General features: G+C 40.1%; 1 long non-coding RNA gene across 1 annotated transcript; it reads right to left on the bottom strand.

Moving 5' to 3' along the window:
- Positions 1-2,818: 2,818 nt before the first annotated feature.
- On the bottom strand, positions 2,819-6,384 carry LOC146209577 (uncharacterized). The gene is made up of 3 exons (XR_014706637.1): positions 5,850-6,384; positions 3,826-3,975; positions 2,819-3,579 (listed from the first exon to the last, which is right to left on the bottom strand). It is a non-coding gene; the product is annotated as an uncharacterized LOC146209577 (long non-coding RNA).
- Between the last annotated feature and the right edge of the window lie 527 nt (positions 6,385-6,911).

Raw genomic sequence — 6,911 nt, 5'->3', positions numbered from 1 at the left:
GTATTTGTATTTTACAGCTAAAAAATACTGTTCCACTCATTTGTATCCTTACCGCTTTGTAGTCATTATCCGCATTGCAAAGTTCGGCGCGCTCATTGTAACTCGAGCCTTCATGTGCGCCAAAGGGTCGACGCGAAGCAACCATCGCCAGCATATCACCCTTACTCATGCATGGGGCTAGCCATCATAGCGGCAGGTTATTTTGTCCGCTCAAAATCATGTTGTGAGCAGCACAATCGAGGTGCGCGAATGGGCTGGTAAAGGTATCTACATAACCCGGAATTTATCTGCAGCTGGAAAAAAAGGTACATATTAGGTTTCTAACCGCAAATATTGAAACAGGGGTTTCCGAACGTGCTCACCGACTCTAAGGCCTACTTATTGTCTAAAGTGAATATTTAGTACTTGAAGCGAATAACCTCACTTCGCTACGTACACAATAAAAATTTTCTGCGCTGTCCTAAGTGGCTGCCAGCAATGCGCCACCGGTTTCCATCGTGTTTCTAATGGTTTATTTATAACCCTTGGCTCAAGATATGGGGCGCAGCAGGTGTGATGTAGCTTGAATAAAACCTGCAAGAGATTATATATATGGGTAGATTTGTAAGGTTTACAGATTTCACTTACAAATTCTACGGGAATCGCGTCACTGCGGCCTTTCTTTGACACGTAATAGCGCTATATTCGTGGCTAAAATAAAGTACTCAACGTATATTAAGCTTAGCAATTGCAGCTGTAACAGAAAGTGAGGGCCGGCGACAGCTAAGGTGTGCCTAGCTTTCAAATTTTCTTAGATGACACAACCGTTCGAAATATGGAATATTAAAAAAAGCCCTTGATATTGGCTTTCTCACAGCGTATTATGGGTGCCTTAGTTTAGAAACATAATCCAGGTCCCATGGCCATCTTTCGTTTCCAATGAAATTCTTATATGTGGTGGGCGAATATCTAGACACAAAAGAATTAACTTAAGTTTTTCAAGATACGCGTAGTTCCCTCGAAAAAAAAATTGTGTGGTATATCTCTAGAGGTAGAAAACGCTGTTTTTTCCATTTGAAAATGTTGCAAGTTTGGATACCATGATTTTGTCATCTACTATGTTTTACTCACTAAATATATGCAGGTTTTACATTTACAAACACTATTAGAAACCTGTTTTGTTTTTGCAGTTGAGTTATTAAAAAATCGCAAACTTTGCTTCAGGAGCGATATGCTGCAAAAATAATATTCATTTTTAACCTTATGTACTGGTATATGATGCATTAGGTTGGTTGCACTAAATATGTTTTCACTTCTGACGCATGTTCTTAATTCCAGGCAGTATCTGGAGCTCCAGACCACTAGGTGTGTTCTCCACAACGGATCAAAATTGCTCAGAATTCGAAAACAGCAGTAAAGGGCAAATTTGCTGCAATTAAAGAAAAGATCATCTTCGATTTTCATTCAAATCCCTCTCAAAAATCTTCAGTACCTCAAAAATATCGCGGACTGAAAAGTGTTGCGTTATACTGTTTAAAAATATAACACTAAATATTAAACCGAGTGCTTGTGCTGATAATGGCCAAATTCAGCCTTCATTCTTGCAAGATCCAATAATATCTTGGCACGGAAACTATTTCTCTACATTATCTAGGTTCCATTCTTTATTTATGAAAAAATTTGAAGCTCTAGATTTGTGTGTGTTTCTGCATATTATTTTGAAATTGGACAAAAGTAAGAAAATGTTAAAATAAGGAAAACTGATTAGAATTGAAGAAACGGCCGCAACATCAATTTTTATCAAAATCTGTGGAAACAATGCACAGTATATTATTAATATGAGTCAGTAAATATATTGAATTCTGCAAAATGTAATATTAGAAATATAAAATGCCTGTTTTTGTTCTATAGATGTGCTTATATGGCTCCCCCTTATGGAGTAGGCATCAAAACTTCAAGTTAGTATTTGCTGAATTTAGTTACATTTTACCTTAAGTAAAATTTAAAACCTTGTCAGCGCTTATACATCCTTTTTCTGCTTCTGGGCAAATAGCTTAAAATGGTATTGATTCACTATTTCTGTCAATTTCATGGCAGAACGCAAGTGAAGGCTGAACTTTTTCTCTGTCCTGCATTCTTTTTTATTGCTAGGTGCAATAGTATTCAATCTAGTTTATTAATATATTATTCCATTTCTCAGCTTTGACCACCACTAACAATACCATATTTTTGAAGATGATTTTTCAATGTGTAAGTTTTATAATTACAATCATAAGCAAATCGCTTTCCAGCGTAATAATTTTGGTGGTGTTACAGAGAACACACATAGAAGGTTAGAGTCTCCAAATTCTGCCTTAAATTAACAATATGACCTGCGTAATAAACACAGAATGTTTTAGTGCAAACGACGTAACGCATCACGTCAGTATGTAAGGTTGAACATTAACATTTTTGTAGCGCGTTGTTCTTGAAGCAAAGTTTGCGATTTTTTACTAAATCAACTGCATCAATGAAACACACTTTTAATACTTCTTATACAAGTAAATGTTACGCAAATGCGGTGAGTAAAAAGCAATGAATGACAAAATTTTACGCAACTAGCCGGCCTCCAAACTTGCAACTTTTTGAAACGACAAAAACGGCGTTTTCCAGCTTTAGTGATAGGCATTTTTTTTTTCGAGAATACTACGCCGCATCTGGCAAACCTAAGGGTCATTCCTTTGTGTCGAGAGATTAGCCCACTACATATGAAAATTTAATTAAAAAAAATGGTCATGGCACCACAATTACTGTTCCTGTCCGAAGACATCCATATTTGTTTTCATTTCGTCTCTTCAAACAGGCTGGTTTAGCCAATGCGGTGAATAAAAATATCATCGCATATATTAAAGATTTTCGCGCTATATGTTATAGCTAAAGCTACCTATATTGTCACAACTGTCATACATTATTTGTAGCTGAAACAACATCACAAAAGGGATTCGATTGCAAATTGTTCGCTAGTTAAATAGACGTACGAGATGACACACGTATACTTTGTAGAATAAAATTTAGGAAAGAGCAGATACAAACTACAGGCGAATAATGCTATGATATGGAGCATATGTATTACTCCGATTAACAGTAAAAAAATCAACTTTTAACATATTAATATATTCGACAAACTATTGGATGCTCACATAGGAACACAGTTAATGAGCTCATCCACGCATATAATGTCTATGGGCATTAGATGTGTGGATGACTTCGTTTTATTCCAATTCGTGCGTCACTCAAAATAATTGAGCGAGAAAAAAGTTAATGTCTACACAATTTTCAGTGAGTATACCACAAATTATACTAAGGTGCCTCATATATGTCACATCACCTAGCAAGTGAAATGGGATAACAGAAGTAATCAGACTCTAACCCTGATCAGCATTTCGCTTTTGCGCCATCTTTGTAAGTTTTTAGGCGGGCTTTTCCACTGATTATCCTCTTCTTTATACCCCTGCCACCCACAGGACACAAATCTTCTGGGGGCACCGAACTGTTGGTTTTCGCACCAGTGATACAACTTAATGGATCCATTTATACGTAGAAAACACTCTCGATGCGCACCTAAAAAAAAGGAAAGCATGTATGTGTAGGCGAAATCATTCACCGGCGATTTAATAATATGATTTGAACAATAAAATCACACTCGAAGTAACAAAATAGTGGTGGAGAGATAGGAATTGAAGCAATGAAAGGCGGTTGCTTTCTGCAAAAAGAAAAATAAAAAGAGGTCCACCGTCTATAAGAATAGGCAATAAAAATAAGGCATATTTAAAGGTGCATGCAGCAGTTACAGTGATGCAGTGCTACCTTTTTTTAGGCAGGCTTTTCCGCTGATTTTCTTCTTCTTTATTGCCCTTCCAACCACAGGACACACATCTTCTGGGGGTTGTCGGTTTTCGCACCAGTGATACAACTCAATCGATCCATTTCTACGTAGAAAACGCTCCCGATGCGCATCTAAAAAAATGAAAGCATGTATGTGCAGGCTAAATCATTCACACATGATAAAACAATATGATTTGAACAATGAAATCAGATGATCACACCCAGAGCAACAAGAAAGTGGTGGAGAGACAGAAATTGAAGCAATGAAAGACGGTTGCTTACTGAACAAAGCCTATAGCAAGAGGTCCTGCGTCTATAAGAATAGGCAATAAATTAAGGCACGTTTATAGGTGCATGCAGCAGTTAAAGCGATGCAGTGTTACCTTTCTTTTTCACTGCAGTGATTGGTATAAATATTACAGCAATTGCTAGGCATCTCAGGTAACCCCATTGAAAACTTCATCCAAGATACCGAGGAGCAGTGGCGTGTTATTTGCAGCTGTTAACGGAAAGACAGGCTATCCTATGAGTGCATGCGCATTTCCTCCTTTTTGTACCTTGAATAAAAGCGACTGAACAGTGAGTGTTGCAAGAGGTGCAGCGTCCTTAGGTATGGGGAACAAAATTAGGTTTTAGTAAACAGAGGTACAAAAAGAAGCAAATATGCCTGCAATAATAGCATGATGGCCTACCTTTTGATCAACAGCTGTAAACAACCTGTCACTGCCAGTCGGTTCTTTAGATAGGCTTATCAATGCCAGAGCTTAAACCTAAGAGCAATATGAGTAATATTTATTGCGGTCACGGCCGTAAACAATTCTAGCGCAACACTCCATTACTGCAACTATTCAACAGTCCATTTATACATATCGTTCATTAAAGAACCATGCACATCATATTAAGTTGCTCTTTTCTACTCCCAAATGATTTCCTATAGAATTAGAATACGTGGATCACTGCTTCGGTTTCAACATTCTTGCACGATGGCTATGGCGTGCACTTCATGCATACGGTACGGTACGTGAGGTACAAAGAGCTGTAATTGCCGAACAGGCGGACCTGACAGCCTGTCCCATTTCGCCTGAAAGTGCGCGCCGTGATCGAGCGCTTCGCGAGCAACATATTTCGGGCGATATGGTTGCCTCATACCGGCCGTCAATGTTTTGTACAATGTGTCCCGCGTGCACGTTGTTTACTTTGCAGTGGCAGGGACGCAGTGCACACAGGCTTATGTGTCTTTTTGTTTGTATTGTTATTTTCCCCCGCCTTCGAAGCGCGTCTGCGAAATCGCTCTCCTATTGTCGCCGCTTTCTGATAACGCCCTCACCTGAAGGCGCGTGCTCAGAAGGGGGGCGTCGATTAAAAAAAATTTGAAAATGGGCTCACTTGCGCTGTTCACGGCTTTCAATTCCTCAATATGATATTAACCCTTATAAAAGTGGAGGTTCATTATGAGTTGATTATAGCCTAATCATCAAGCGGCATCACGCACACAATGTCCTCCCCACTGTAAAATTCGCTTGCACAGACGGCACGGACAGTTTTCAAAACTTCGTCTGTACATCTGAAAACAAAAAAATGCCCTTAACTCTTCAAAAAATTCAAAAACTGTGTGAACATGGCTTCCTGCGCGCATAAGAGAGGCTGTCCAAAATATATGTACAAAGCTGGGCGCATAGTATCTGGTTACTAATTGATTGCGGCGCGCTGCACAGTCAAAAAACTTCGCAAATGGCTGCCTGCAGTGTTCTGTCACGTGTTGGTGGCATACACACCTGTTACGCACGGCTCCTCTATTTTCGGCGCAAATGCTATTCATATCGCAGCCAGGAAATAAGTCCACGCACTTGGTTGCATGTAACCCGGACGAAAATTCGCTTAGTTCTTGAAGTCATGCTTCGCGCAGTTGTTTCGAAAAGAATACGGAAAGAGAACATTTGGGACTGGCGGGAGATTATATAGAACCAATTATGAAGCAATGGCATGCTGCAAAGATATATACTCACGGTCTAAGATGACGGCGTTCACTGAGTCCGATAATGCCGATGGTATTCCGCCATTGCTGTAATCCGTACTCCGGCGACATATCACAGCTCAGCTATTCACTGATATGTAGCAAGCACAAACCGGAGCACATGGACATGTATAGGCGCAAGAGAAAATTATGCACAGCGCAATGAAAAAGAAAATTAATGAGAGAAGAAATTAAAGAAAGGTTTAAGAAGCTGTCACAAGTCTTGTAGCGTCTTCAACAAGCTCTGAAATGAACGCTTCGGGAGGAGGCCGCACAGCAGCGCAGCTGGGGATGCTTTCTGTTGTGTCTTGCACGTAGACGCGTAGGCGAGGGGCAACAGCGAACCGCTCAACCAGTGCGCGATTCCCGCCGCGGTGTTGTGTTCGCATGGGCTGCGCGTGGGAACGAAGGACCAACGACCCTCTCAACATTCCGTTCCTCCCAGCCCTCTTCTGCTTGCACCGGCCAGCCGTGACTTCGGACCGTGCCGATGAGCGGCCGCCAGCGCGCACCGCTCGAGTCGAGTTCTAAAAAATAGTTTTGTTTTGTGTGTTCGCAATCGCATTGTTTCTTCAAGGCAACCACGTACATAACATTTTCTAAAAAAAATAGAAAGCCTCCCCATCTACCATCCACATTCTTGCGTAAATCCATACAGTTGGTGCATCGACAAATGCGCGCGTCATCTTTCCCCTCCCGTTCGCCACCTATGATCGAACAAAGGATGGTCGTTCGACCTTTTATATTTACTTCAAAATATTATATATTGTTGCGTGATGACTGATTAATAATGTCGAAGAGGCGGAGTTCCGAGCTTCTCTTCTATTCTGGCCAACTTTGGTTATAGATTAATCAAATTATGTTCAAGTTATCTAGCTGAAAATTATCTGACTAAATATATAGTTTTTATTTGTATTCAGTTGTTCGCTTTTCAGGTATGAGGAGATGTTTTTATAAAAATTCTCAACATCGGCCCAGGAAGCGAAAATTTCCTAATTTGCAGGCCTTTATTTCAGAAAAGGTTCATGGTAGAGCAGCAATAATTCCACAATAT

This window comes from Amblyomma maculatum, chromosome 1 (assembly GCF_055883805.1).
Source record: "Amblyomma maculatum isolate TAMU_Amacu chromosome 1, ASM5588380v1, whole genome shotgun sequence".
NCBI classification, from domain to species: Eukaryota; Metazoa; Arthropoda; class Arachnida; order Ixodida; family Ixodidae; genus Amblyomma; species Amblyomma maculatum.
This window is presented reverse-complemented; position numbering and strand designations above follow the sequence as displayed.